The following is a 10,272-nucleotide window of genomic DNA, read 5'->3' as shown; positions in this document are numbered from 1 at the left end:
AATTTTTTCATTCCCTTCCTTCCACCTGCAAACGAATTACATTAGTTATACAATTTTACAGTCGACAAATAATATTAATAACATGAAATTCTGTGAAAGCAAGATAAGTATTTGAACCCCTATATAGTCCCTTTATGTGCCACAGTGTTGTCAATGCATGTGGCGTCTTCATGGTTTTTCTGGGCTTCAAAACATTCATAGCAGATCCCGAAAGAACCACCAACATCCCTCTTTGTTCAGACATCAACAATGGTGCTTTCATTTCGGTATAGGAATTCACATTTTCATAGCCATAACCTTTCACCTAATTCATGTATCCAACACCTCTTTAGTCCTAGCTAATAAGTGGCCTTGAAATTTACATCATCTAAGAGGTAATCCATTAGGTGGTGTTGTATATTAAAGATACAGGGCTTTGCCATCATTCCTAGAGAAATTTTGAATGCAACTCCATTGTTCTGCAATATCAAGAGGCATGTAGTTTCACCGATTTTTGGATCTATAACTCTAATATTGTTTAGGACAACCATGACAATTTCTTCTCAATGCCACAGAGATTTGTTCATGATCAGAGCATTACAAAAGTTAAAGGAAATGGCATCTTACAAGAAAAGCCAACAATGTAACTTCCATGATCTAAAATAAAGGATAGCTCCATTAAGGAGAGTGATCTCCCTTGTATTCCTCCAGTTATTCTAATCACAACCTAAAGTTGCTTCTTTTCAAGAAAGCATCTAAAGAAATTTTGGGAGCATTCTTCATGTTTGTCACCTACTACTCAAAATGTTCCAGGCATTATAGCCTCTGGTGTATCCATTTTTTGAGAATTTCCTGGTATTTCGAAACCTCTTGTACATACGCTAAAAAAAATGATTATGTCCAATGATTTCACTTTTCTTATAACAAGTGTTGCATGTAGATAATTATGATTCCTTATAGCATGAGTCCACCTACTTTGTTCATAGGGATATTCAACTTCACAAGTGTACATGCCATCTCTCGGTACACCATTGCTTAATTTTTTTTCACATCTCTCTGTAACGCTCTTCGAAGACACCATCATCAATATTGTTCACTTAAGAAACAGGTAAATTTTCAATCATTGTAAATATAGAAGGTTGTGACTTGCATGGATGGGTTGATCATAAAATTACAAACCTCGCTGGTCTGGCCAATGCCATAAATTATACTTAAATACACTTAACTTTGTAATCACCATCATAAAAATATGTATATGTTGCCGATGGCTTTTGCACTCGTTAATGCCCATGAATGACTCAAATTTCAATTCTATCGTTCTTACTTTTCTTCAAAGCGGCATTGCCTCTCTCAAGATTTTGATCACCATTATGCTTACCACTTATTTTACGTAGTGGAAAATCAGCATGACTTAGATCATGCAACTTGGTTCCAACTACATTAAATCTTCGTGCTCCCTATAGTAGTGAAATTTCTAAATGGGTTACAACCGTGGGCCAAAAAGTGTATGCCCAATATCTCGCTAACAAGTTCAACTACCAAAATTTTTGCATCATTGTCCACTTTCTAATTATTTATCAAATCTCTTTGGATTAACACGATATCACTTTTGTATTCTTCGTAATCAAGAAAATACAACGATGAATCTCTGAGGAAATGAAGCCACTAGACACTGAATTCTCATCCATGGCTTGTCTAAATCAAACACTCATTACTAATACATATCATACCATTACATGCTGTAACCCTAAGCAAAACTTTAAATTACACATGAATACCATCATTTTATCACTTTTTTGGTTCTTTTGAGTGTATGGTATAATCCCTTTTGATGTTGAGGCACGACATTATCATGTTACCAACACTTCATTAAATAATTCCTGGTGTTTTTGTCATAGGATTGTGTAGCGTGCAAACCGATTAGATAGGTCGCATATTTCAATCCAGGGAGTAGGTCATAATGAGAGAGAGTCGCACTTTTGAAATCACAACACTGAGGATAAATCTTGCAATTTGTGGGAGGCAACTGATGGATATTGCAATCAGTAGGTGTAATTGTGACCCACAGAAAGAAATGTAGCTCGTATAGATTGCATTGGGGGATGGTGACCTGCGGACGATCACATTTGGTAGCTGTGACTTGAAGAGATGTCACATAGTCGCGCATAATAGGCGCGTCACACCTTTTGACTATATGGTTGAGGAACCAGAATGCGATATACAACTTGGTAAGAGGTCGCAGGTAGAAATTAGAACTTGTGAAAGATCGTAGAAGCACGAGTTGAGCAAAGGTCGTAAGCCGACTGTGCCTTCTGTGGAATGTCACCAACAATCAAGTCACATAGTCATAAAAAAAAGTGTTCCTTTGTAGAATATTTGTCACTTTGCTAGGAATAGAATTGGAATGGTGCACATTTGCAGAAAGGAAAGGCTATGGGAAATTCAGAGATCTTCTGGATCTATCTTCAATGCAATAAAATAACACTAGATTCCCTCCTAAAATCTCGATCTAAGCAACGGAGAAGACCATAAACATGCCAGAAGACATGACTTTCAAATTATTCTCTAACCCTAGGAGTATTAGGTTATGGGATTCTTTCTTTTGGACCTCATATGATCTGCAAGGGTTAGTTGCGAGGCCACTAAGGTTCAGTTGTCATCATCCGAGGTCTTGGCGTTTCCTCTAAGATATTCCCCAAATTTCCAGAACGAGTAAGGTTTCACCATAACTGTTGACTTTGGGAAATACAAATTGAAGTTCACTCAATCTTAATGCCTGATACTAAAATCCGAGAAATACTCACAAAAATGCCCAAGAAATCCTATAATCGTAATGCAGTGATCTAGAATGTGTAACAAAATGACTAAGAGTTCCCAAAGTACATGAACCCTTAGAGCAGTAAATCAAAGAATTGAGCTCCATATCTTCAAGCCTGGGTTTAGGAATCCAAAATTGTAATAATAAACGAAACATGGGGCATTTACAAGGGGACAACTTTTTTACCTGTGGTCGAGTTAACAGGTTCCCATGCAATTGAATATAAATCGTTTTATTTTCCATGTATTTTCTACTCTTCCAGCGCAAATGGTGAGGTTTTATCATTTTCACACCTTTTCCAATGTGGTTGCAGCGTTAACACACAAAACACTGTCCATAACATGGTATTGATGTATTTCAAGAAATTATGGTTCCTTGCAATGATATGTAATATTTTATCATAATGTGGCCTGAGCATACTAGATATGCACCTCAACGAAAATAGTTTGTTTTGAAACAATCTAATCTTCAACAAGCATAGCCTTTATCAAGTCACAAAATATTATTCTTGATCCCTTGCATGATGTGGTGTTGCATGTAAGTGAAGCTTTGATCATAAGAAATCAAGCTGATAATGTCCATTGCATTGTCTACCAAGAGCTTAAGATTCAAATGTTTAAAATGTGTGGTGTCATCAAGAGCTAAAGCTAGCTTTGCACTGGCCATTGCGGTCTTCATGGTAGCATGCGTTGTATCCTTTATATGTGGCTTGAAATTAATTTCATGAGTGCGTTAAATCCTTAAGTGCATTGTCTTTCATGGCTTTTATTTCCTTGTCTTGCGTTCCCTTTCAATGGTGTGTATCGAATGCGTGCATCCTTCAAAGAATTCCTTATATTGTGATTTCACCTAGAACAATTACAGATGGTCAATAAAACAAGACACACGGGACCACTTATCCATGCAATTGCATCATGACATATTTATTTATACACCATCAACATTTTTTTAAAGATACATTGAATTTAAGAAGGGATCATGTGTTTAAAACTAATAAACTTTGTGGCCTACTATCCATAGGGATGTATGCAAGTATATGTTTCAATGGAAAATATTTAATGTGTTATTTCCCTTAGCACCACAAGAAGTGTATAATGTGTATTTGGCCACCAATTTTGTATCCATCATTAATTCCTTTGCAACTTAGACATCCCAAGTATAAAATAAGATGTTGAGAGTTGCACCATTCCCCAATAAGTTCAGGGTTGGAACCAGTTCACTGTCTAACTATATAAACTAACCCAATGGGATTGATGTAGAGTTTAGTTTCCAATGCAACCTATATGAATTTGACATGCGATGAAATGTTCCTAAAATCTAAAATGTTAAAAGAGGTGAATTTGGAAGATGAGGATAAAGTCAAGATAGCTTAGGCCCTCTACTAGGCATGATAATCTAGGGTTTAAAGAATGGATGACCAAGGTGGTATTGGCCTAAACCATTGTACATTTGAATGGGTTGGGACCTAGGCGTATTGTGACTATTGACACAAACCCCCACATGTCATTTGAAATATGTATCCACAGAAATATGATACCCGAAAATATATCATAATTACGACAACTTGACAATGTTCAAACATATGATAGGATGATACATGCAAAGGAGGAAAGTGAGTAGGAAAAACATGCATCACTAAAGTATGGGTGTTAGTAGGGTTTGATAGCACTTGTCATCAAAGTTTTATTCATTTGCATCAGTATAATTCTTAGGACCTATTGATAGTGTTGGACCCACCAACGTGTCAAGGGGATCTCCTTGGTAAGAAGTCCCAATTAGACCTCAAACCATTTGGTGTATAGGAGTCCCAAAAGTGGTTCGTAAGGTAATGACTTGACCATGGTGTCACACAGAGGCAAGTAGAATAAATATGCCAACAACAAAGTTGTGACTGATGTAGTGAGTCAAGGAAGGTGTATGAGAGGTTCTAACACTTCGAAAGGGGAAGGAGGTGAAGGCGAGTTCGAGGTTGAAAGGGAGCAGTCCCAACTGGGCTAGGAACACACAACACAAAGGACATGCACAGCTTCCAGCAGAGTAGTCCACTCGGATGTGGAAGTCACATCATACAAGGTAAGATAACATGTACAACACTCACGGATCAGTCCGAGATGAATGTGACAGTTGTTATAGTAAGGTTCAAGTGAAAGGTCTGTCTGATGTCTGGTAGAGCAGTCGACACAGAAGGTGACAACAAGATTCATATAATTGCATGTGAATCAGTTCATACACAAGTACGTAAATTAAAAAGAACATATCATTAAAGCAACCAGAGCAGTCCAACTACAATAACAACATATGCATGAAAATGTGCTAGCTCTTATTATATAAAGAAGTGTAAGTCACAATCATACAATACATCCATGTAAACCTGTTAGCTCCAACAATGGAACGTTACAACCACATCTGGTTGCTCCTCTAAAGAGATGTACTAGCTCCATGCAGTGGAGAAGCGAAGGCGCATTATAATACTGTCCAAGCATTCTTCAAAATAGTCTTAGTAGAAGCTTGGCTGACCAAAAGCCTTTATAATGAGTTATGAGGGACTATTTATAGCAAAGGGTGGGGTGACCCTTGATATTTCCCTTTGTGACCATTCGACTACCCTCATGAATCTTCACCTATTCTATGACTGTTACAACCACTCTTGACACTTGACTTACAGTTGACGTGACTCAACATTACAATGCACATGTACCCATGCGAACAATGTCTTGGACAAGCCAAACTAGACATCATTCGGACTTAGACAACCATAGAAGTCCAACCGCTTAACATCCTCCTGTTGATTAGCAGTGACATGTTGATGCCAAGATTGGTAGTCCTTGAGAGTGTTTATGTGTTCTACTGTGACATCCATCTGAAACCTGAACCTTGCCTCCATAGCATTTGGGTACACTACTCGGGCTCCACTGTCTAACTCATCTATGAGCATGCGTATCATTGTATTTAGTGTGGTCGGACCAATAATGTACTTGTGCATGATGTCTTCACTGATAGGAAAGTCTGGGCTATTGGCGGTATGCACCAACTCGTCGAAGTATGAGTCAAGCTCCTGTTGGACGGGCTTCTTGTTTTTTTCCTAGGTGAGGGTCCCAAGTGATGGGATCACATGAGTGTGCACTATAACCTCCATGCTTTTGAATACTTGTGCATGGGAAGCTTGCATGCTAGTGATGAGTTGCAGTAGGTCTTCATAGCTCTGGATCTGATTCTAGATACGTGCTTGCAGCTCGATCACATTGGCCTTCATCATCTTTGGCAAGTGAAGCAGGGCTCCCTTGTACTTCATCATCTATGCTCGCATGATATCAACAACAGTATATATGTTCTTCAAGATACATACTCTTCTTGCACATCGCTGCTGCCATTCGTGGAGATGAACAACTACCTGATACATGGTACCAAACTTGGAGTACAATGCTCACATAACTGTGTCCAAGGACAATACTTCATCTAGTATTTCCTTCTTCAGTTCATCTCGGGTGAACATTGTCACCAAGTCTCCTCCCTACGTGGCCACCTGTAGTTCCTTCGCCATTCGCTCATTCTCAACTATGAGAAAACAAACACTTGAGTTGGTGGCTTCAGCATACACTCTAGTTGCATCGCCCAACATAGCTGGATGCTTGTGCACATCAATCATGATCACTTGCTCTTCAAATTGAGTAAGGGATGTTTGGTCTTTTGGAGTGGGCACTCCCTGACACTGCACAACTCTGTGATGAGATTCATCAAAAGATATGTTGTGCATCTCTATTTCCGGTTGAGAAATAAGGATCTCAGTTCCTCCTTAGTCATCCAAGACTTGCTCATCATCTGGATGCATTGAAGCAGGTGAGTTGACCTGCCTTTGGTGAGAAATGAGGTCAGTGTCCTGTTCCAACTCTTGTTGCTCCATGTTTGCATCCAACTATTCAAGACCCTATTCTATCTCATGAGAAACGTCTTGCCGCTTCGAGGGTTCACCCTATTCAACTAATGCCAGTTGTTCGGAAGAATCAACTACTTGTATGGGTGCTGCTTCATCTATCTGCACGTGATGCACCCCGTGCTGAATTTGCTGCTGCTGAGCTTCCTTCTCATGTTGGCATAGCTCTTGTTCTTTCAGGAGTTGCTCCCTCAGATCATTCAACTCTTTCTCTACTTCTTCAATTCTCTTCTTATCCCTCTACCTTCACACGATTCGCTTGTTGCATTGTCGCCTCTTCTGTTGAATAGCAATAGCTACTTTTTCTACAAGTGGATCTCCTCGAAATTTGCAGCTTTTTTCCTCCTCCATGCAGTCGATAATCTTTCTTTTCCCTTTGTTGTGCATAGGTATGCTTGGCTCTGGTGTTTCAGCTACTGCTACTACTGTTGTTGTTCTCCATGATGCTAATTCATGTCGCTGTGCTAACCACTCTACGACGAAACTAACCTGTCATTAGGTCTAGAGAAATTGAAGCAATACCTCCATGAGTCCTCCTCGGCCCAATGACATGGCCCATGAATCCAATTGAACTGAACTCTCATGCATTGATCCTTCATAATGCAATGTGGGTCATACGGGTTGAAGATTTGGAGGTTGAATGGTGTTGGCTTGATTGGCCCTGACCTAGGTTCAACGTTAAGCAGCCAAGCAAATCCCTACACTACTGGCCCTTTCGGCATCAATCCGTGGAGCACGGACTAAAGTCTCACCCGAAGCAGTATGGGGGGATGCAAGAACCAAGTTTCCACACCCTAAGATGGTTGTGATGTTGGTTTTTAGACCTTTGCTCTGCTTTTGCACAGATCGATAAGCCCTTTAGGGCTTAGCAATGTACTTCTCTTATTTGTCCTTCGAGCCTCCACAGAAGTCTTTGATCATCCCTCGCGGACCCTAAATAGATATATCAGGTGCTTACGCTCCTCTGTAATTATCCTTACTTCTATTTCTACCCAGATTAGCTTAAGTATTGGTTAACTTTAACATGCATTATGGTTATCTTCGTGTAACATATATTCTTACTTGCATTCATATGACAGAGTGAAATACATAGATTCATGCATCAATATAGTATTAATTCATAACCCTAGTATTCAACATAGCATAAACGCATCATTCATAGCAGAAGTAAAATAACACACACACAGATGGAAAGTACACAGTAATATTCTCAATACAAGCTCTATTTTCCCTGCACACACAGCTATAGGGGTCTGTGCACTCAGCTGCGGACTTCTACCCTAGGCCTCTGAGCACTTAGCTGTAGAGCCTCTTCCTAAGCTAGGACTCTCACTCTTAGCTCTTTACAGACTCATCAAGTACTTCTGCTTCCCTTCCCTTTTCCTTTTCTCCTCCCTTAGAATCCTCTTAAGACCTCCTTTTTATACAATCCCATGGTCTACGGACCAAGGGCGGATCTCCAAAACCGACACAACCCATCTAGACTAAGGGTGGAAAACCCTTTTTTACTTTAGATATCTTCATGCTTCACGCCCACAAAATGTGGAGACTTTACATTTCTTTATAAAAAATTTGGCCTTCTGCCCCAAAACTTGGGGTTTTAACCCCAAAATTGACCCCCAAGGGACCCATTCCCAACTGGCCCCCAGCACAAACATGGCTAGTCATCCTCGAGTCACTCGATTGGTGTAGAGATTTTGTTGTGAAGACCTCCCAGCTCGACTTGGACAACTGCTACCTTGATGATGCATTGTGTTGCCGCTTGCTTCATCTCCTCGACCAACTGCTCTGTCGTTGGCCTTATTTTGTCGGACTTAATCTTCTGCTGAGTCTCCTACAGAATAGCCAGCTTGCCTTCAATAGTGGTCGTGATCAAGTAGGCCTTGACCAACGAAGGCTTCAAGTGAGCCTTCATCATGGCTTCCTTGTGCTGAGCTGCATCTACCTGCTCTTTCAACGCCTTAGCCTCCTACAGCTTAGCTAACCTCTGCGTGATGGTGACAGTTCGCGCTATTGCTTTGACTTCATCGTAGCGCTATTGCAGCTTTCATGCTTCTATTTCCAGCTGCTATACCATAGGATCTTCTTGAAGGAAGGTGACTACCTCAAGCGACTGCTTGAAGAGCATGGTACAGTCCTTTCCAATCGCAGACAGTGAAGTGAACTTCCCTGCCTCTGGTAGTGTTTTGGAGAATTTGGTATATACGGATAAATACTAATTCCCTAGATAAGTAGCCATATCTAGAACAACAGTTTAAAGCATTTTAACCTTTTCCTATAAGCAATAGATAAGACAAAGAGGAGGAGAAGACCTACTTGTAGTTCTGCTTTCCTCTTGTCTCCTTTGTATTGGTCCCATCGCTCCTTCTTGTACTTAACATGCTTGAAAAGTACTTGTAAACATCAACAGAAGACAAAGAACCAATCAAAGCAAAGATCTATTGATTACAAGTAAATAGAATTAGATACATTCACACATATAAGCATCATATAGCAATATAAGCATATGGAAAAAGGTTCAAATACTTTATTGAATAGAACAAGGAATTACAACCATCAAGTTTGATTCGAACTCACCACTCTAGCTTTGATCCCATCCACATCATATCTGTTAGGTACCTATACCAATAGGTTTCATTTTTCATGATTGGCAGGGGAAGTTCCAAATATGCTCTACTTTGGTGATGCAAAGATCTCATATTTTGTGGAAAACACTTACCTACAATTGTTTGATACTGTCCTACTTTTGAATGGGTGATCCAACAGTCTAAGCTGGGTCATGCCATGTTTCAGTTTTTGTTGTAGATTAGAGAAAGAAATCTGTCCAAACTGTTCAATCTTGGCAGATCAGTATTTAGGTAGAGAATGAAGGTTCCCAACTGCTTAATCTGGGGCCTTGGAAGTAATAAGGTTAGCCTTAGATAGGAAATCAAAAGAAAATGGAAAAAGAAAAGAAAAAGAGCAATTGAGGGTTTGCCAATCTAAGTGCACCCTCCTTGAAGTAACAAAAAATGCTACGCAATAGAATGGGTAGGTAGATGGGGTTGCAGAAGCATGATTTCTTTCATATCACTGGCCTAAGCAAAGAAAATACATGGTGGCTAGTGCAGATCTTCCTATTCAGCAGTTTTGTAGCAACAAAGTGAAGCATGTCTAACTTCCCATTCACTCCCTGTCAGACTTCTTTCTAACATCCCAATATCACCTTTGTTCATAACAGAAAATCAAACTCATTTGTTGATTCTTGTTATATAGAAGATCCACATTTCTTGTGTAAAAATATTTTCATTTTGATCTACTCTCCTAACTAAGTTTGTGCCATAAAAACTTAGTGTTTGCTTCCTCTTTTCCATATCTCCCATCCAATACTAACTACTAACCACATTATTACTTAATTCCCTATATTCCCCTTTTCCCTACTACTATATCACCACTGTATATAAAAAGCCCCAAAGTATATATTCCCCCTTCCCTAGGCAATATAGCCTTATAACTTCAAAAGGTTGGAGCACTAAGAGATTTAAGCGCAATAGACAAAATAACG

This window comes from Pinus tabuliformis, chromosome 5_2 (genome assembly GCF_031772625.1).
Source record: "Pinus tabuliformis cultivar Carrire ecotype Pingquan chromosome 5_2, CPIR1, whole genome shotgun sequence".
Taxonomy (NCBI): domain Eukaryota; kingdom Viridiplantae; phylum Streptophyta; class Pinopsida; order Pinales; family Pinaceae; genus Pinus; species Pinus tabuliformis.
Note: the sequence above shows the minus strand (reverse complement) of the source record.